The sequence below is a fragment of the Streptopelia decaocto genome (assembly GCF_964273445.1).
Source record: "Streptopelia decaocto genome assembly, chromosome: 3".
NCBI lineage: Eukaryota > Metazoa > Chordata > Aves > Columbiformes > Columbidae > Streptopelia > Streptopelia decaocto.
This window is the reverse complement of record NC_138656.1, coordinates 41,146,704-41,170,070: the sequence shown is the minus strand read 5'-3', so window position 1 is coordinate 41,170,070 and position 23,367 is coordinate 41,146,704.

The following is a 23,367-nucleotide window of genomic DNA, read 5'->3' as shown; positions in this document are numbered from 1 at the left end:
TGCTGAAAAAAAATCAGACTCCCCACTGAATTACATAGAGAATGAGGCAGGAACCTTTTGATTATATAGATACCTATGAGAATATAGATACCAAAACAGTGGGGAAAAAGCAGAAGAAACATATGTCACAGCATGATATAGCTCTTTGGAGAGACTGCAGTGTTTCAGGTAATCTGATTAAATTTCAAAATAATTTTATGTATGTAAAATTTATATTTTAATAAGTATCTATGCACATTTATACAAATACATACCCCTCCCTTATCATACTAATGAAGTGTGCTGTTGTGTGTTAAATCCATTCTTCTGGCCAGTTGAAGCTCTGAGCAATCTTAAACACATTTTTACTGATGAAGATATAAATAATTCTAAATATATCGTTCTTACAATTAGATGGGAAAATGAACTTTAGCACTGCAGTAGCACATGCAATGCAGTTGGTTTCATGGTCTTATGATATTTATATAAACAACACATTAACTTTTTAAGTAAGTAAGATCATTCTTTTATTAGACATATCCTGTGCAGTAGTGACCATCTCACCTATTAGTGAAAAGCACCTGAAAATAATTAGCCACAACTAACATTAACTCCAAGAGTCACAGAAATATCATTATAATGAAAACTTGCAGTCAGACCTCTGTTAAATAACATCACTGACAAACTTATTTTAAGTACTGAGTTATTGGACTATGTCTATTTTATTATCTGATGTGTTAACTCATAGGTATATAGTAGCATTATAGAAATTTGTATATGTTCCTTAAATAGGAAGGATATATAAGTTGTTTTTATACAGTAATTAAGCTGTTCTTTTTCTGCCTTTGTTGTTCTTTGATATTGTTAATAAGTCAGGTGATATATGAAAACTGTCTCAGAATGGAAATGTATTTGAGGTTTGCAAAATCATGTAGATGATGGTTGAGGTGAATGCAGACCTGTTACTCACCAAATTACACAATACATGAATTAAGGAGTAAGTTATAAAATTATCAGAAAAAATATGTAAGACAGCTAACAGAAAGCTGAGTTTTGTTTTTTTTTCATGGTGAATTTTGAACTTCCAAATTTTGTTGACCTGGGAAAAAAATCCCTGGATTATAATACCAGAGACTCAAAAAGCATTAATTTGTGAATTATTGTGAATGCTGGAAGAATCTAGAATCACTGGTAGCAGCCAGGCTGTTATTATGTTACATTCTCATAATGGACTAGCAGACAGATAAATTACATGATTCAGATACCAAAAATTACCACTGTTGTCTAAATATCTTCAGGATATCAATCTATCATGCCATGTGCCACTTCCATAATTGGGCAGTTCAGTGACAGTGCTGAATGTACATTGTTGGCCCTGGCTGTGTCCTTCATGGGGGAGGCTTCTGGCATCTTCTCACAGAAGCCACCCCTGCAGCCCCCTCTACTAAATCCTTGCCACATAAACCCAATACGGTAGCAATTAAAAAAAAGACTAATCATTCATATCATCAGCTCCCATCCCTTCAGAAGAGATCAACATTGCAACAGCTATTTTTGTCAACAATGGTTATATTACATCAATGCTAAATGTACAGCAATAATTCAGTATTATTTTCAGGAGCACTTTTAATCTCCTGTCTACTGGTTTCAGTTCTTGCAGTGAAGAATTTATACTGTGTTATGGCATGAAGTTATTTAAACTTTAAATGAAATATCAGTCATAATTACTATAGCAGTGATCTGGACAGTAGTGCACTGGTTACTCAGTGACCACTTCCTTTTTTCTCCATCTCAGATTTGGAATTGTATTTTATACCTGTAGCAGCTGCCTCCTGAGCTGCTTTCTCAGAGAAGATTTATCACTGACTTCAGGGAACAAGATCTGGGGTTGAATTCATTCAAAGCTATTGTATTTGGTTTATATAGCAAGGTTTTGGTAGCACTGGGGGACTGCAGGGGTGGCTTCTGTGAGAAGACAGCAGGAGCTGCCCCTATGTTGGACAGAGACAGCTTCAGCCAACTCCAAAATGGACCTGTCACAGGACACTGCTGAGCCAGTCAGCAATGGTCGTGGTGGCATCTCTGTGATCACATATTTAAGAAAGGTTAAGAAAGTTCTGTGCAGAAATTGTGAGAGACGGTTGAGAGAAACAGCCCTGTAGACACCAAGGTCAGTGAAGAAGGAGGGGAGGAGATGCTCCAGGTGCTGGAGAAGAGATTCCACTGCAGCCCACAGAGAGGACCAAGGTGATGCAGGTTGTCCCACTGCAGCCCATGTAGGTTCAAAAATTACTAGGTCTGGGAAGTTTGGGGTGTTGTTGTTGCTAATCTGTTACAGTTCTGTAAAGAAATTTGATTTTTTAAAAAGGAAAAAAAAAAAAAAGAGCTAAAACCCCATCCAGTCATGTAGACTGCTGGGTAAGAGATGTTAGCTTATGCCTAAGTGTCAACCTTCTCTACGGGCAAAACTTTGCTCTTACTGGTACATCACTTTCTTAACCAAAAGGGCAGGTGACACTGAGCTGTAGCAACTGACACATGCCCTTGTCCAGAGAAAGGGTGCAAAAGGTGTCATGGCAGTAGTTTGGAATAAAAGTATTATGAGTTTTGGAGAAATATTTGAGCTTTCAGTAGTTTTCCACCAGTAACTCAACATTTTGTATGGAATGAAAATGTACTGTCTGAGTCCTTCTAACAAGAATGTTTACAGTTACAGAGATATTGCAAGATCTTAACCTGAATACCCAGGAACTTTTCCCTGTGATTAGCTGAGAATTAGAAGAAAAAAAAAAAAAGAAAAAAAAATAAAAATAAATTGTCCTGGGACTACTTCAAATATAAGCTGTCATCATCAAAATGAGTTAAGTTCCCATTGCTGAAGGTTATATAAATGTTGCAAATATGCTTTCATTTTGCCTTATTATACAAAAAGGCCAGCCTCACTTATCCTTTTGGGACTGAGGTATTCATTCTCATTCATTTTGGTTAAGTTAATACAGACGGCTGAAAAAAAGAGTAAAGAAATTGATTTTGATAGTAGAGAATATCTTTGGGGATTTTTTTCAAATCACATTTGTAGACTGCTAATACAATGCTAATAGCTTAAATTAATACCTGACGGCTTTATAAATTCCACCATTTGCCTTGATTATTATCAGGTAGTAATGATCTGATCCAAAGCCCTCTGCAGTCAGAAAAAAAAGGTCCAGCTTATTACCTCTGGGAAAATAAGTTGTGGATTGTAAATCAAATGAGACAGTAGCAAGTATTGAGCCAGATTGCTTAGTCTTCATTGGACACAAACAGCATATTGTTTGTTTCCATTCTGCTATCAGACTGTAGTGTAAATATCCATTATAACAATGGCAAATTTCAAATTAAGACTAGTCTTCAAATTAAGACTAGTCTGTGATTAAAAAACTGTGTCTACAAGCATTTTTGCCATTTCTTGTTTCCTAAAATACTCACACAGAATAAAGAGAAAAAAAGGCAGGAATACTTGTCCTGTGGATTTGTTTACAAGTTGCAGTTTTAATATCTGTAGAATCCAACTGCAGCACTCTGTTGTTTGCTAACAGTGTTTTCTTATCAAGTCAAACTGGTTGAATTATTAGTGACAAGCATGATAGAGCCCTGAGGATCAGGAAATTGATGCCAGCTAGTATCAGCAATGCTACCTGTGAGGACATTTAGCTGAAAAATTTAACAATGAAGAAAAAAGAGAGCAAAAAGAGAGCAAAAAGAGAGCAAAACCAAGAAAATCCAAAACTAAGAACTAAAATACTATGGTGAAACTAATGAACAAATATCTGAGGAAAGGGCACCTAAAATCAAATCAGTTACAGATTTCCATATACATGCTAAGTTAGCATGGAAACATTTTATTTTAAGTATGTATAAAACACATGCTGTATCACAAATGCTTCTCTAGGTGAAGAAACCAACATACCTTAATGAATTTTTGAACTAGTATTGATGTACACTGAAACTGTTAGGAAACGCTGCCAGAACTTTATGGGCCCTGGAGAGTACCGTAAGTCTGGGAAGTCTCACTTCAGCAAGGATTCCACACAGTGTAAAGTGACAAGAGAAATCACACTTTTTTTTTTTTTTTTTTTAATTTTTCCTAAGCCAAGAAGCAAAGCATCATTACACAACCAAAGACACTTGGAAAAACAAACAAACCAACCAACCCCCCAAAAACAGGTTTCAGCCAGCTGTATGAAGAACAAAGCAAGGAAGCAAGGCACAAGCAGACAGAGAACAGACTGTAACATTCCGCAGAATGAGGAGGGGAATGGTAGATAAAGAAAAAAACTGACAAAGTGACACCTGGATTTATTGCTTTCAAGACCAAAACAAATGTACAAATTAAGACTCTCTGCAGTACTCACCTACCAGGTATCAGATTATACCTGCAGTGATACAAAAAATCTATGCTTATAATTTGTCTGCTCTAGGAAGGATCCATACTCAAAACAATACATCCAAATGTCAGTTTTATATTTGGAGTGCAATATCTGCTCTCTCTCTGTACTTGTCAGATAAAGGAAATAATTTTATATAACAAACAATCTCATTCTCCTTTAGTTGTTATGTTAGATCTACCTCCTTTCTGCAAATTTCTGCCACTTTATCTTTGACTGATGAATGATAATTGGTTGAAAATACTAAAAAAATCCTCCACACATTGGAAGGAAACCTATAGCCAGGAGCTCGTCACTAAGTTGTTTGTGTGATTTACTGATACATCTGTGCTGTTAAATTAAGATGAAAGAGCAAGCACAAGCATCTATGTTTTCTAGTAATTAAGTCACCCTGTCTGTGTCTTGGACTGCTCCACCAAGCCCTCTCTATCGCAATCTGTCACCATGAGGGATAGCCCAAAGCAATGTGATTGCAAGTTAGGCCATAAACTTACCCTTGGGCCCATCATTATGTCCCCCAGTGACACAGGCATAGTGTAGGAATCTCTGGATGCTGTCCAGACATGGAGCTGAGACACCATAGCCAGGCTGCTAGGGAAAGTCCAGTGTGTGTGATTATATCCTATGTCTTTTAGCTGAGAGAAGGGGGCACTGCTGAGCCAGCAGGTGTTCAGTTGTCCAGAAGCAGAGATATCTTCTGTGGGAGAGGACAATGGAGCTGTTGGAGAGCTCAGCTTAATGGGACTTCATACTTCCAGAGCTGCTGACAATAAAAGCTAATCTTAGACATGTTTTACAGTATGTCTGAAAAATGTGTCAACTCTGCTCTTCTAGAGAACTTTGTTAGGTTCTCAGGAGAGCTAATGCTCAGAGATAAAACATGTTTCCTTCATTTTGCTTGTATCACCTTACATCACTGAAAATTTAAGATCATGTTCATTTTCTGCCATGAATAGACATAGTCTAGGAATGTTAAAATGTTGGCCAAAAAGTCAGCCAAGGACCAACAATAAGAATATAGAGTAGCATCAGTTTTCAGAAGTTCTCTGATACTTTACATGTGAATATATGTGATACTTTATAGATAGTTCAAGTGCTGTGCAAAACCCCAGGAGTATTTGTGAGATTGACAATAGCATTTTAAAAAATGTACTTTATGGTCTCACCTTGAATCCAAAGCCCTTTCTAAACTCTTTTATGTCACAACAGAGTGAAGAACTTCCATGAGGTTGATTTTTCCTTGGTTTGTTCTTGTTCTCTCGGCTTTTATCAGCATACCTGATTTAACTGATTTTTTTTTTTTGCATTAGAGACATTGTAAAAAGTTAATTAATGGTTAGATTTTTATGGTATTATCAAATGCTTGACATACACTTTTAAACTTACAAATGCCATGACTTGAACAGTACCCAAATCTAAATGTGAACAAAGGCAGTTCATGTATTTCTCTGTCAGATTTTCACCCCATTGAAGCTGGGGTCAAATGGATTAATCTTGTGAATAAAGGACTGACAGTGCCTGAACATACAGAGAAAACCGTAAACTGTTGCCCTGAATTAACATAAATGGGCACAAAAAATACTGTCTTTCTCACTAAAGTACGATCCAGTATGTTCTGGTTTTGAAGTGGAGTTATTCAGCATTTATACAGTAGTACTGAGACCCAGCATGGGGTTATGTTTCAGTTCAGTGGCTTTCTTTTTACCAACAGCAAGACAACCTACTTGATTCCTTTCAAAATCTACTTCTAAGAAATTGAATGGACATGACCAAAGGCTTTCTCATATGGAAAAGGTATGGTTCAACATTAGCATCTTCCCTTGTGGTGTCTGAAGGAATGAGATTGTCCCTGGATCTGCCAGAGCAGCATGCTCTCCTGTTGGGATTTCTCTTCCATTTCAGGGTTTCCAGAAGAAGTTAAGCCAAAGGAGAAATGTACTATTATTTGCTGATTTCTGTATGACAACATCTTTGCACAACCCACTGCACAGTAGCAACTTTTCTGGGACAAAATGATTGTTCCAAGTTCGTAAAAAGAAAAGCTAATTGAAAAAATGGATAGAAAAAGAAATGAGTGAGTGGATGAGTCTACAGTGCACTGTGAGTACTCACCAGCGTTCAATTAAGAAAACAGCTGCTGTTCCTGAACTTTTACTGTTACTTAGCAGTCAGGTCAGCTCTGAAGGGAAAAGGATCTCTGGTGTTGAACAGCATGAGAAATAAATTTGCACTTGACCTTATCTTAAAAATACCAGGTGCTATTCTTATCTATAACATTTCTTTGCCTTCCTTTCCCTGAACCAGTACAAGAACATATTGCTGTTTAATAGGAGCTGATATATACGTGTGTGTTAGAAAGAATGGTCCACACCTACCATAGTGTATGGTAACACAGTCTTAATGCTTCTAATGATATTGCAGTCATTCTGACCGTGATAACGATTCTTCCCCAGTGTAGGAGAAAACAGGCAATACTTAGCATATTTGTCAACAAATTAGAGGAAATATAAAACATGTAATACTGTCCTGAGGTTGATCTTCTGGCAACTTTACCTTTTTCCCACTGCAAACGTTTCTTAGTTTCCATCCTGCAAAAAGCTTTCCTTCCCATACTCCTTTGCCCAGAGACGATTTTTGTGGCCTCCTTCTGATTGTACTTAGACTGACATGTTTCTTCTCACACACAAGCCTAACCTAACAAAACATTTCCATAGTCTGAAGTGTGTGCCAGTTTACACTGGATGGAATTCAGTGTGTTCTGAAGAGATTATGTCCCAGCTACCTAAGCTGACACCTTTTTGGGAGCTGTGTACGACAGTGCATGACAGGAAAGCTTTCTGTTCATGGGTCAGAGGTGGTGTTTCAAGGCTCAGTAAAGAGGACATTAAAAAGGATGGGTCAGGCCTAACATTTTTTCTTTCCCAGTGTTGCACTATATGAAATTCTGAGGTCTTTTAGTTCTGAGTCAGCACCTAATTGTTTAGTTATGTAAACTATGTGCAGGCACCATAGTATTCCATGCCTTAACAACATACTTCCCCCCAGCATCAATAAAACCAAAAAGCTACACATTCATTTCTTCTCATCAATTTATATTGAGCATTATATTCAGTTAATCTCTGGCATTTCCTGGGTGTCATTTCTAGCTAGGGCATTGACCTCTTCCTAGTTTGCCTCCTCCTATAGAGTTGGTGACAGGCACCACACAGCTATTGCACTTTGGCATCTGCTCAGAAGTTCAATAAGAATTTCAAAAAAGAAACAAGTGGAAGATAAACTATTTGTAAATACTAATTCTGTATTGAAGTCAGAGTATTAAGGGAGACTGGACAACTTATCTCTGAAGAAACTTTGGGGAGCTTTGTTTTTGGCAGGTAAGACTCACTAACCGTTAAATCCCAGAACATATGAGTCACTCCTCCTGTCTGGCTCATGGCAAAAGGCTTTGGAGGAATATCTTTTGAAACATGAAGAACAAAGAGAGAGAAAATAGCATATGGTTAGTACATTGACTAAAGCAGAAGCATGGAGAATGTTATTCTAGTAGCACACAGCATTGTTAAACTGGCCTAAGGTGCTTTAGCTCTATTTTTTCTTTTTTCTTCTGCATCTTAAGGAGAGGGGGAGGAAAAAAAAAACAACCTTGCCATAAGCTTCTGGTATCCACCAATGATTTACTTCATTTGCTGAAGTACCATTCGACCTTCGCAGTGTGTGGCAGTAATGTTGCAGTCTTGAAAGAAAAGCAGAAGTGTTAAAGCCTATTTATTTTTCCCTGACTTTAAAAGCAGGTTAGCTCAGGTTTGTTGTTGTGGGGTTTTGCTTTGTTTCTTTTGTTTTGTTCTGTTTTGTGGTGGTTTTAGATTTGTTTTTTTCTATCAGCTATTGCAAGCAGAGATGCAAAATGTAAAATGAAGGTTTTTAATCATTTGTGTCTTATACCTATAGTTTTTCTGAAGAACTAAATTCCTACATGGAAAATCCACAGGAGAGATCCTGTTGAGCATCCTAAGGTGGTTAATGTTAAAGTGTATGCTTCGTAATAGATCTTATGCAACACAATAAAGTGGGTAAGAGAGGCATTTGTCTTATAAGCAGAAAATAACATGTTTAGTTGCTTCCTTCTGCATTCAGAAAACAACCTTTTAACTTGTTTTTAAGGTTCGACACAGTCATCTATGGATTTTGATCTTTGAATAATTTGCTGTGGTATAGTTAGTGCATGTCTGTGATTCTTGAGGTTACTGAGGTTGTTCTGATACCTTGCTACAGCCTTCTTTTTCCAGTCAGAAAACGCATGTTAAACACTCAGATAGAAAAGGGATATGGAAGTTTCAGTGGCTAAGTTTAATTTGAAAGTTTCCTTTGTCTTTTATTTTCACACTACTTTTTCTTTCTTTTTTTTTTTTTTTTTTTGTTTTAAATCCTTCAATGCAGGACATCTATATTCTCTACTGAGCCTGAGATTTATTCAATTATATTTTTGTCTTCAAATATTGATTAGTTTCCTAGCCTCCCTCTTTAAAAATGCAGAAGAAAAATTTTGAATCTTCCAAATGAGAAGTGTGGAGGGATCAGCACATGGTATTAGTCTTACCCCCCCATTGTTTTACGATTAGAAAAATCCTTTCATACATCTGTAGACATATATGTAACATACAGTTGATGCTGGCCTATCTCAGATGCATAGCAAGAAGATTGTTTTATTAAATCCCATCATTCTGGTTTTCTAGATTTGAAGAGCAAAAATTCATAGCATCTGCAGTGTGGACTAAAGAGAAATAAGGCAAGCTGGTGTATGGAGACAATAAAGGGGTGAAGGACAGAGAGGCAGAGCAGCCCAGGGCTGCAGAATCAGCTGCCACTGGCTGCAGAGGGGCTGTACAGCCACACAGCTCCTGCAGCCCGAGTCTCAGCAGCACCCCCTACGGAAACTGAATTAATGGTTGCCCACGCACCGACAAGGACACACAATGAAGTCTCTTTCGATGAAAGCAGCTGAACAGCACCTGCTGATCTGTTAGGATGGAAAAAAAAGAGACAAAAAAAGGGTGGTCAGAAAGCCATACCTCGCCCTAAAGTTTAGTGGAGTACAGATGCCCATGAGAAAGATTTCTGAGGCTGTTGGCTTTCCCAGACATTTCAGGGTTAACACTGGAATTTACAATCACTGGCTGTGGTGGACTAAAGAGATAATTTCAGAGTATCCCTCACCATTGCAGTCTGCGGCCCCTGCCATCTGATGGCATTGGTGGAGAGACAGCAGGGAACTCTGCAGAGGACATCTAGAGAGAATCTTGATAAATTACTGGGCAATTCATTATTTCTTTCTGCAGAACTTTTTTGGCGGGGGCCGGGGTAATATATAGTCCACACTCCTATAATGCCTATTTTATTCCTTACAGATATTTGTTGAACCTCTTCTTTGTCTCATTTTTTCTTTAAAAATTCAGGAAATTTTCTGAGAAAAAATCCAAAGCCCATATTTTTTGTACATAATTTTAGTGGAAAGGGTGTGACAGGCATGATGTAGAAAACTGAATGGATTTCCCTGTTTATTTCCCTTGGATTTTCTAAGCCAAAGCAAGTTGCATTTACTAGAATCAATATGGACAAGTTTCTATTTAGACAAAAATAGAGTGAAACATATAATCTGGTATCCAATATCTACTTATAAGCTTTCATAGAGCTGCAAAGGCATTCTGAAAACTACATGCTCTGTCTCTTGTCCTGACTCCTAACCATACGCTGCTTTCTGATTCTGATCGTGTTCACATCATTGGTGTAAGGCACACAGAAATGCTACAGCTTACTGTTTTTGGAGATCTAACCGAAAGGGTCAGCCCAGATTACAGCATATACTAAATAAAACAAAGCATTGGGTCATCTGGGAATTGTCACAAGTGAAAAGTGTTGGTTTGGTTTTCAAAATCTGTCCTGGCTTGAAACAAATACAGTTATGCTGAGTTTGTTAATCCATCTTATGAACCATAAGGAACAATCTGTGGCTTCCACTAGAAACTGGATGGACTCTAGAAATGCCTGGGCTCTGATGGAAGGCTGTTCTGTCTAGCATCAAGTTCAATGCCTAGTGATGCTGCAGTGATTTTTTTTTTTCCAGGCCTAAGAGTCCCATCAATCAGAACGAAACTGTCTAGGTTGACCAGGGAGTCACTTGCAAGACAGCTTACCTGAGATCTAACTCTGCTATCACTGCTCTTGTCAGCATTTGTTTTTCATTCTGCCCCTGTCATCTTTGTTTGGGCATATTTAAGTGGTTCTATTACTACACAAAAACCTGAATAGGTCTGTTATGTAAAACTTCTTGCTGCTCGGGTAACATGTTTCTGGTTGCTAAAAAGCATGTACCAGTACGTGTAATTATCAAAACCAAAGAAAATCTGTTTTAATCTGGTTCGGGGGAGACATTTGTGACATTTGAAGACCAGTACACTAAAATTTCACATAAAGGAGAAACAAATGAATAGACATTGTTATTCATATCTGTTTTAAGTGTTGTATTGGGTTACACATATGTGTCTCTATTATCTTAGCAAAGGGACAAAGCCTTATGGTGTCCCAAGAAGAAAGCATTTTGTGACAACTGTCTCTGACTGCAACTGCACCAGTTGAATAACCTGGACAAAACATACAGATTTCATGCCGGGACATAATCAGTACCAGTTTGGGTTTGCCTGCTTTACCACACTTATCTGAAGCTGCTGCTTTTGCCTGGTTGTAACCAGTGGGGACCTCTAAGCAGGTGCTTGTTCTTTCTAAGTAGCTGATTTGATGAGCAGTGACAGATTCACTTAGAGAGATAGTAGTGGGTAGAAATGTTACTTCTTATAGGTCCGTAGCCTTAACAAATCTCCCAGGTTACAAACACAAGAAAGCAGAGTGTTTGTCTTGTTCATTGTCTCAGGGAAATAGCAAAGAGAGGCAGGCTGGCAAATGGAAGAATTTATTAAATCATCCTGTGCTTTCTCTCTTCCAGCTGGGTGGTGGCTGCTAGCTGTGCCCTGCAGAGTGCTGGGTGGAGTATTCCCAGGTGCAACACCTGCTTTCTGTGTGAGTGACAGGGGGATCAGCCAAGGCAGGGCACAAGGGAAAGCTCACTTCTGACTCACACATTGCCACCTCTGCTTCAGAGTTCAGACAAGTGGAGAATAATTCAAATTATGGGTAGTTCCTACATATTCTATGCTCAAAAACTCCATTTCTTACATGAAACCAAAGTTGCGCTACCATAATATTGCTTTATAGGTGGGCTCTTTCACCAAAGGCCGTCAGGTGTAGGTCCCCACCTTGGGTTGCTCTTGTTGGGTGTGTGCACCACTGGTACATCCTCCTGCTGTGCTGCAAGTATGACACAGTGGTGTATGGCAGTGTCACAGTTAATGACATTTACTCTCAGGGGAAATGACTGCTAGCAATAAAAGAGTGTTTGGAAACCAGCTAATAATAATCTTTTTTATGTTTGTCTCTTCAAGTAAATATCTGCTAGGAAGAATTATAGAAATGCAAAGACCACTTAACTTAGACATTAAAACCACTTCAAAATCACTATTTCTTGCATAAAAATAATGATCATCTCTTTATAAACAGTATGTCAGGTAGCACAAGAATATGGAAGAAAAAAATATAATCGTGTTAAAGAGAAGCATAAAGTATTCAGGAGAGATCTGGGAGACTGAGGGTTTTTTTAGCTAATGTTAATGTGGCAGTTAAATTATAATAGGAGCCTAGGTAGATGTCAGGAACACTGTGCTTCATTTCCCTTCTCTGATTCACATTCCTTTACTGCAAAATGTGTCCTGAGTATTACAGCAGCTGAACATCAGAAGTTATTATTGAATCGAATAACAATTTGTATGTATTCAGAAAGTATTGAAATGGGCTACTAAGCACTCAAACTTACTTGTCAGTAACCTGATTTTAGGAGACAATTTTGGAAATGTTGGTTGAAATGTCTCTGTGCTTCAAGTTTCCCATCTGTAAAACTAGGACAAAGCTGTTTTAAAAAAGTATCACGGAGATTATAAAACTAATACTAATGGAGTTCAAGACAAATGATAGGTTAAAAATATTAAAGAAGTGGAAACAGCCCATACTCTATTTACCCAATAATTTAAATATTTCTTATACATAAAACTGCATTCTTGAGTATGCTTATTTTATAAAGAGTAGGTAATTGTCCTAATAATTGTCTGATCATTTCTCACATTTATAAAGTTCCATATATTTTATATAGTGTAATGCTCAAATTCTTTTATTGCAGATGAACATCTGTTACTATTTATTGGGCAAAAACACATGATGTAGGAAGTTCTGGCCAAGTGATTTTGGTACTTGCCAAGTCAAATCTCAAGACAAATAATTTCTGTGTCAGCTATGCAGGATATATTTTGACACTACATTTTGTAAATAGAAGTGAAAATAAACAAAAATAATAATAAATAAAAACACAAATAAAAACAAACAAACAAACAAAAAACCCCAACAAACAAACAACACCAAACAAGAAGCCAAACCCCTAGCAACCTAACTAAACTAAACTCAGCTCACTGCTGAGTGAGAACAGAAGATGGCAAAAATGATTACTATCATTGTCCCCAGAGCCCTTCCTTGAGGTGCTGGATGGTAGGTCTGCATGATTTCCAGGTACCACTCAGCTGTGTGACACTCATTGCTTTGACAGCTCTCTGCCCTATTGGGAGGATATTAGTCTTAAGGGATATTTCCTTGTTGCTTTCCAGCCTTAGCTAAAATTGGCCATCAGATGTTGAAATAAATACATCCATCTTAATTACTTTTGCCAGGTGTTACTCTGGGGTTCTCTGGAACAGATGATAGTCCATGGACATGTTTTAATCTAGGTAAACTGCTTGTGTTTTCCTGTTTTAAAGAGGGATTTCAGTACCCAGTGGCCCTTTCTTTGTACTTTATTGCAGCTCAGTATTCTGTCATCTTTGTTTTTTATCCAATCAGGAAACACATCAAACGATTCATTATCTCAGTGAAGAACAGGAAATCCTGCAGATATTTCATGCAACTGTGGCATCCTGAAGAAGCTTTTTGCTTCCTTTTTGTATGTTTCTGGGTCTTACATCAGTGTAAATGAAATAGCTTCTCTAATACAGCCACACACTACAGCCTGTCTCCTGTTATGTTTCTACAGCAACCCAGGTCAGAGCTTTCTCTATAAGGGAAAATAATCCTGTGAGCATCATCTTCGCAATGATTGTAATGATTGTCTTGACTCACCAGGGCAATCCTTACTGCAGGCATTTCACAACAGTCTCAGAGAGCACAACACAGAGTCTTTGTATTCCCTGCCATGCCTTGTCTTCAGGTTCTGGTGCGATGATGAGTATTGTCTGATGCCCTAGAAACAAATACATTTTTTGATTATTTTGAGGTTTTCATTAGAAGTTATTTTATTTTATTTTATTTTATTTTATTTTATTTTATTTTATTTTATTTTATTTTATTTTATTTATTTTATTTTATTTTTTTATTTTATTTTTTTATTTATTTTATTTTTTTATTTTTTTTTTATTTTATTTTTTTTATTTTATTTTATTTTTTAAAGCTGTAAGACTTACCAAGAAGAAGCTGCAAGTAAGACTCAAGAGCAGAAATAATGTTAAGAAAACTTTATTTGAGCAAAAAATACACTTTTGGATCATATCCAGCTACTTGTCAGAAAGCAAGATGAGCTATAATGAGCTAGAATACATTGTTTTTTGTTTTAAATGGAATTGGTCTTTCAGATTTTTCCCTCAGTGGGGTCATGTATGTGCTTAGCAACTTAGAATTTCACTACATTTAGAATTCAGTAATCAGTTATTGACAGATAAAACAACTTGTGAATAAGTCAAAGAAAAACTGTAATATTTGGCTCAGTACAGTTAAGGAGAATGTGACATTTGCATACATTTCATATATGTACACATACATATACAAATACATGGATAATTGCTCATGTTAACAAAACAGTTACAAGGGCCTACAAAACACATGGTGACATTTAGACAAAAAGAAAATAAACATCCTTAGGGAAACCAATTTGTAAGTCTAGCTGTGAACAGTAGAGGCTTCAACACTCTCCCTAAATCATTTAACAACTTGCCTAATATACATATGATAGACTGAATGGGAAATTATAGAATGAACAATGAAATTTTGGAATCCAAAATTGTTCCTCAAGGGTGTTTAGCTATCTGTTAAGCTAGTTTGGACATTTTTCCTCTCTTATTTGTCCACATAATGGGAAACTGTGTTAGAAAAAAAAAAAAAAAATCAGAGAAAGAACTCTTTTGACTGTCCAGAAATCAGCTACTTGTTTCTTAGATGTCTGGGGAACACTGGAATAAGCATACATCTACAGGGGACTGGGATGAAAATAGGAATTTTTGACTTCATATGTCTGAGCAAACTTCCGCTACTTTCTCAGAAATTAGCAAATATCCATTTTACTCCAGTCAATGCTGAAACATATTGCCCTGGCTCATATAGGTCATGGAAAGCCAGGAAGAAGAAATCCCACTCAACTCAGCTTGCCTCATGATTCTAGGAATAAAATTTTCCTGTGAAAATTTCTAAGAAGAAATTTAGACAGTTTCAGGAGTTTAAGTTAATCTAAAAATAGTATGTGTAATGAAACTTTGAAGGGGCTTATGTCTGTAAACAATAAAGGTAAGTAAATAATCTGCATGCAGAAGTTCAAGGGACTCAGAAGTTCAGAGATTGCAGAATGTTGTCAACATTCTCAGAAAAGTTTATGAATTTTAGAAAAATAAAATTATTTGGCAGGGTCATGTCCAGAATGCAATTAATCAAGAATAGAAAGAGTGAACTAAAAGGGTTATGGGATGGACAGACTCATACAAGAACGATGAAGTCATAATGTGTCTCAATAACTTTGCTGGAGAGCCAATAAGCAAGCTTCACCCTCAGGACTGGGTCAGAGTGAGAAAAGCTACTCCTGTGTCATTGATTAAGTAACTTTCATTTTAGCCAAAAATATTTTTTCTCTTGTTCCAAGCATATTCTTCCTCTCACATTACATAAGCTCTCTGAAGTCATCATATGCACAAAAATTTGGCCAAAGTAGATTCATGACTGTGCACTCAGCTTCTCAGAAGGTGTGCCCTCAATACAAGTACTGCTGTGGGAGATGCAGGATGGGCTTTCTGGGCAGCTTGAGTGGGGTGGTGTAACACTAACTAACTCCATTATGAAAGGCTGAGACTACTATTCATGGTTCTTGACATTATTCTTCCTGGCATTTTTTATGCGTGCTTTTGGTGACCAAAATGATACACAGGGCAGAAGTATGCTTCCTAAATATTCTCAATTTCAGTACAATAGTTTGATAACTGATGATATATTATTTCCATCATTTCAGTTTATTCAGATTTGCAAAAAGAATATATTGGTTTAGGAGCGTGGTGATGTCCACAATTTCTAATCTTCACATGTAATGATTGGAAAAGGAAGATGATAAAAATTAGCCTGGAATGGTTTGGATATCTCAAACCACTACAATATCATGAGATTATGTACAGTCTGAGCACCAATGGATCAGGTTTTTAAAGTAAAAAATTTAGACGACTTATTGTTGCACAGTTCAGTTGTTTTGCAGAGAATAACTTTCTCAAGCACTATTATTTATCTGTATGCAATACAAACTCAATGTAGGCAACAATAAATAACCCTTAATTCCATTTACCTTAATGAAGCTACTGGAACTCAGCAGAAGGTCTCAGACAGTGCTCAGCAGCACTTGCATGGAAAATCTGTGGAGCAGCAACAAGTGGGATCAGTAATTTTCAGTCTAAAGAATCTCTGAGTCCAGACAGCCATCACTAGCCTGCTTTCAGAGGAAAAAAAGATGCAGTCAGACACAGGAGAAATATTATATGGACTGTTTTGGGGTAAAACATCCAGGAAGCAACAGTGACTGTTTAGCAGGACTAGCTTCCTGCCTCCAGTGTATCAAAATGTTAGATTTTTTCATGGACTTGTTCTTCCCCTTAAAAACAGGTGACTGGGTGGAAACCCCTAGATCTTCCTCTTTTGGTCACTTTGTTGAGGCAACACTTACCACACACAGAGAGGCCATGGAAGAAGGACATCTGTAACTGCAGGGTACGGCATGGTTCCTCTTAGCTAGATGTAGCTCTGCCGATGAGCTGCTGACAGCCTTGCCTCAGAAGCCTTACCTCTGCCTGCCGTTTTACCTTTCTTATCTCACTTGGTTCATGTTTACACATTTTCTCACAGCTTCCTCAGAAATAGTCATTTTCACAGATGTTTGAGTGGTGTTTAAACAGCTGTGCCAGGTCAAAACTCAGCTGTGGATCAGAGAGGGCTCAACAACAGAGAGGAAGGTGACAAGTCTGGCAGGCAGCAGACAGGTGATGTGCTCCCATCCCTTGCTTCGTGTAACGTTGTCACCTTCTACCTCCCAATAACACGTAAGTCCTTGTTCAGTTAATGTTGTTTCTTTTTTATGTTCTGAAATAGATGCTACCTGACATGTACCGGCATGTGTGGCATTATCTAGTAGAATACGATGAATTTTCTACACGGTCCTACATACAGATCGGTATTAATCACCCTTTTCAATACACACCTTACTCCTTACACATGTGATCTTCCTTGTTCTGTCTTCTTTTCCTGGGTTGTTATTTAACAATTCATGGGTTGCTAATGTCGGATTCTTGGAGAAGGAGCTTCTCTAGCATTTTTTACAGGGTAGCGTTCAACTGCATAGGTGTCGTGGAATAAGTTGTGAAGCAAAATATGTCTTCCAATGAAACAAATACTGAGAAATGCTAAACTGATTTAAGCACCTTAAAAAAAAAAAAACAAAACCAAAAAAAACCTTGCCTCTGAAACATTGTGGTCCCTCAGAGAACTCAGCTGTACCAGGTAGTTTAGAAACATTGAACAAAAGGCACTGGATGGTTTGTTGTTGTTTTAATGATGTGAATATTTTCAAGTTTCTTCTGCTGACAAACAATTTTATTCTGGAGATTAGTAACCTGCCTGTTCTCCTCCCTGTCCTGTGAGAATTGCATGTCACATGCAGGAATTAACCACCTAAACCCCCTGCTTTTTAAGTGGTTTGGGAAGGAAACTGGGCATAAGGAGAACTACTTTCAAATGTAATATCAGAGAAACTGTTGCCACTTCATCCTGGCACTCCCACATATGGGCAACTCTTGTAGTGATTAAGTTAAATAACCTACTGAGAAAAGCATGCAAACTAGTCCTTTAATGTTAAATGAAAGCTGGCTTGTATAAGAGTCTTGGCCTTGACGTTTACACTAGTTCTTTTTTATTATTTCCATTGGTATTAGCACTGATATTTATGTTTTATGTATACCTTACATTGGTCTATATTGTACTGTGATGTATTGATACACCCTTAATAAAGACAAACCTATTAAATAAATATCCTTTTAATTATGTTCATCCTTTCAAATGGGCATCTGAATGGTATTAAAATTATTATAAAGAAAAGAGATGTGTTACACTTTAAAAATACAATTAACTTTTTTTTTCAATATCTAGAAAACAGTACAAGAAAGGTAACACTCAATGATAATTGTTCTCAAATTTTCTGTCTTAACAAGAACACGTAAAATGATGTAAACCAAATATCTCAACATTGGGAAACAGCTTCTCCTTTAAGGAATGTGTAAATGTGTGTAAATGTATGTAAATGCATCTTTTATGCCCACATACATCTGCTGTACATGTGTGTTTCTGTTCACCAGTTAGACTTGTAACAGTATACTCTCAAATGTTTATGCTCTGCATTACCATTGATTCCACATCATTTGTGTGCTACAGTGTCACCAAGCACAGGGTTAGCAAATGTTAACTTTACATTGAAAACCATGTTTTGACCTCATTAGGGTCTCATAAGGAATCTTAATGCACGAAGATACTAGTTGGCTTGTATGCAAATAGTTTTCATTAACATAGTCATTCAGTATAAGGTTACTCATATTGTTTTGATGAAAATATCATGTGTCCTCCTACATTAGTGATAGACTGTTATACATTTATATCTTGGTTTATATGCTTGGTTTATAGTTGTGCTTTTCTTTGTTCTTCAGAGATCTGCCAGCTTATCCGAGAAAGAGACTGTATATTTGTGCAAGTTTATATAACACTTAGCATAATAGGCCTTTAATTTTCAGTGAGGCCTCTGAAATATTGCATTATAAATATTTAAGAATCATGTAGCTGTGTCTCCATCTCTGTGTACTTTGTCTTTAAATCTCTGGGAAATGCTGCTGTTTATCACACCCTGCAGCCCTTTAGTGCTGGTGTCAGGGTGGCCTGTAGGGCAGGAGGCTGCACTGCCTCCTCTCATGGATAATTTACTGCTGCGTTTTCTCATTCAGCCCTGCTCTTAACAGAAAAAGGGGCACGGGGGAAACCTCTTCATCTGTGAAGAATGAATTTAGTTTAGCTGCATGAAAGCACAGTCTCCAGAAGGGTAAGAAGCACTGTTTAAAGTCACAGGGAGCATTCACACCGTCAGGTTGGGTGCCTGGATGTCAAGCACAGGCTTCTTGTATAATGAGCAGAGCATCCAGCACGTAATTCAGTGCACTTTTAAAAAATATGAGTGCTTTTGATTTCAGCTGGGGATTTCAGCTGTAGAAACTACACATGCATGCTGTCTCTATCTCTCATCATCCTTTCTCCTCCTACTACTTCCTCTTTCTGAAGGTTTTGGACAGTTTTCGGTCCTGTTTGTGAAAGATGCACAAAAGGTGCCCAGTGTGTCTGCTGCACCGGCAATACTGGGCTTTGGGCACACAAGGACAGCTGTGACAGAGTTCACAACACCACAGAAGGGATGAGGTCAAACTGCTCTCCTCTGACCCAGGTCACCCAGAGCAGGGTGCTCAGGGCTGTGTCCCATCAGGTTTTGAATATCTTCAAGGGTGGAGACTCTACAACCCCTCTGGATAACCTGCGCGAGCCTCATTTACAAGTGAACTTATTGAATCTTACCTTGTGCAGCTATCAGATATATTTGTATTAGATAAAACAAAACATCTAACACATGCCTATATTACCCTTTCCACAAGCTCGATCTTAAAAAAAAAAAAGAATAGTTCTTGCAAAAGAGCAGCACCCTTAGAGTACTGTTGTATACAATGCAAGGAAGCAGCATGCAAACATAGTAAAGTGACATGCTTGGTTTGAAGCAAACAAAAAGACAGTACAAGTCCTTTGCTTTCATTTGAATAGTGTACTTTAAAAGATAAGCAGATGCTCCAGCACTGACATAAAATAATTTTATGTAAAACCCATACAAGCTGCTTTTATCACAAAATTAATTGTCTTCAAAGCAATGTTTGTTATATTTCCCACAGGTGAAGTAATGCTTGAAGCTATTATTTGGGGCATAATTTTGGTAATCAAATGAGGTTTTTTATTGAAAGTAAAGTCTGAATTCTTATTTACACTCTTTGCAACCCTTTGGTAGTTTTTGTTAGCCTTTGAAAAGCAATATACTGCATTTAAAGTAAACTTAAAATCAGTTCATACTACTTAACTGTCTTAGTAAGAATCCTGTAAGAACAGGAATGAAGGCTTAAATGTGCACGGCAAAGTTATTTCTCTGGCAAAAAAATATTAGTGGTATACAGGAAATAAAGCAATGGGATGCAAACATCACATCAACAGCACCGGAACCTTAGATTGCAAGGTTTTTCCTTTGTTGTTCGGTTGGTCATATGATCTTTTCTTCTGGAGGTAAAGAGAGAAACATAAAATGGTGAAGATGAAATCAGGATTCATTTATAAGGCACTGAGCTCTCCGAGAGACAATAATATAGAGATTATGTGATGTAATTAACTGTTTTTTACTTTTATATATTATTTATCATCTGTATTTCTGATACAAAGATGAATATTTGCAAATTCACTATAGGTTTTCTTAAACTATTTAGTTGTTTTGAGCTATGATCCTGCTAAACTGAGAGGTTTAAGCAAAAACCCCGTTATAATAGGTTCTGAATTTTTCTTTTCTGAACCATTTGTTGTGGGATCTGTTTTATAAATAAAAACTATGATCACAGCACTGCTTGGCTATGTTCTGTCAAAGCAACTATGATCAGATATCTGGGAAATGCTGGTTGCATCAAGTTGTCTATGTTTTAAAAAGTTATTGATATCATATATAGCATGTAGGTAAGAGTTACAGGGATATATTAATATACTTGAGTATTTACTTATACTTATATATATATATACATAAATTGTTATCCTAAAATATTAAAACACTTCAGTTTAAAAGTATAGGTATTACAGATATTATATATACATACACATACTAAATATAGATATACACATATAATATATATGTGTCTATATATGTACACATATATGTATATATATATACACTGTGGTGAGAACATTGCTTCCTCAGAGGCTGCTACTAAAAAATTATCTCTTTTGCAACCCCTCTTTTAATTATTCCAGAATTTGCATATTTGATAAATGAGAAAATTTATAGAATATTTCTAGATTATAGAATTTCTAGACTTCATATAGATTAATTTACATGTGCTTCATGTTACCTGTGTTGCACTGGCATGGCATACTAGAATGGGAATAGGACAAAGGAAATGAAAACATGATAAATTCAATATAATTAAAAATATAGACACTCTTTGTACAACAAATAATTAGTCAGTGAAGCTGCTCATCAGAAGATACTGTGGATAATTGCCTAATAGGATGAAAACAACTGGATATATATGACTAATTGCAATATCATAGATAATTGTGTTAGCTAAGCTGAAAATATATAATGGATATCAATACTCATGATGTGGGAACAAATATAAGCTTACCCATTTAACAGAGTAGGAAGAAATATTCCCCACAGACATGTAATTGCATAATCATCAATTACATATTTGGTAAGCCATAGATTTTAAAGCCAGGAGGGATCATTGTGATTTTGTTGCCTGACCTTTGAATAGATGCGTACAGCAGAATTCCGTTAAATCATTCCCAACTCAGACCTTAGTTGCCAGCTTTATTTTAGAAAGACGCTGAACCTTCTCACATCTATGCTATTAATATTAAGTTTTCTTATTTCAAATTTCAGCTTCTAACTGAACAGTAGCTGGAGCCCTTTTCTTGTTATGGACTTTATTTTGAGAGAATAAAGAATCTTTTCTACTTACAGCTCAGGTTTTTTCTGTGGATCTGATGTAGATATCTTTTAACAACATCTTTATTAAGCTGTTCAGATGTAGTGATTGGACATTTTGGTCTTAATAAAATATACAAATATATATATATATATATAAAAAAAAATATATCTGTGAAGTTCTGTTTTTGATTTGGTAGTTTATATGGTTTTGCATCAGTCAAATCATATTTTTTTAAAAAAGAGGAGTTTGCCTACACACTCCTTGGTTTTCTACTTACTACTCATGCTACAGACTTTGGCTTTCAAGCTTGGTCCATTCAGTTGAACACTGCTATGTCATGAAACAGATTGAATTTTAGAGTCTAGGTTTTTAAAATTCCGGGTAATTAGTTATAGGTGACAGAATTTATGTCTTCAATGTATTGTTCAGCAACAGCTCTGAAATGCTGATTTCTTAGCAGAAACTCTAAAATTTTTTTTTTATATTTATTTATATTTATATTTATATATATATAAAATATATAAATATAAATATTTATATATATATATTTATATTTATTTTCAGCCCACAGGAGCTCCTTAATTTAAGGAGTAATTTTGAGCCAGCAAAATTTAATAGTAGCTGCAGATAGAAAGCCATGTGGCTTGGAAATCTAGAAAAAAAGGTTGAGAAATGGTGGAGGAAGTGGCACTTTGCTGCCAGTGAAACAGCTGCAAAGGTAAAGCTCTGGCTTGGAGAAAGAAAAAAATCTTCAAACAGGAAGCAAATGCCCAAATAAAACAATGCCATTTTTTATACTGTGCTGGTGATGCCGCATATGGCTTCTTTGATTTGCCAGTGAACATCTGACAAGCGAAGACTTAGTTTCATCCGCTTCCCTCAGCCCTTCCTCCTAAATGCTGGGGATACCATGCTTCTCTCTTTAGGCAAAGTTTTCTTTATTACCCTTTAGACCAGAGGATTTTCTCTTTTGCCCTATCATGAACTGCTACTTATATGTTCTGTGACACTGAACACCATTGAAAAGCCAGAAACTATCACATTCAAATAAGCAAGTGACTTTTACTAGAATGCAGCCGCCTTCCTGACCCAGTTAAAAAAATAAAACCAATCAAACAAAAAAACACAAAACAAAACAAACACCTGGAATACATTTAGGAGACAAAGCTTAGAATAGGGTTTTCAGTTCAGATTGCAGATGATTTGGAATAAAATATTGGCCAATATTCCATTACTATCTCAGCTGCAGCCTAACCAGAGTATCTGTCACTGAGAGAATAGGGAATTATTAGCTGCTACTTTGAAATATTCTAAAAAGTAGCCTCAAGAGCATCTTCCTCAAACACAGAAGTTGTAACTTGAAGGTTTTTTTCCTCCTTCTGGTGCAGTGAGGCCATGAGTGTGGAATGAGTGTTGGACATGAAGCGAAGCAGGGCTTGGATCGCACCTCTCCAGGCAGTGCATTAATCACAGTGGTCTTTGTCCAAAGGGCAGCAGGACCTAGATGTTGTGAAGGGAGAGCTGAGAGCCTCAAGCAACACTGGAGGCCGTTCCACAAGCAGCTGTGATAGTAGGAAGGAGTAATCAGATGGATATGACTTCATTTCCCTCTTGGCTAATGCTGGGCTAACTCCTCAGTGCTCTGGCTTTTGAACCTCCAAAATCGGGTAGTGAGGTGGACCATGAACTGGCTGAAGGAAAGAAGCCAGAGAGTCGTGGTCAATGGGGCAGAGTCTAGTTGGAGGCCTGTATCT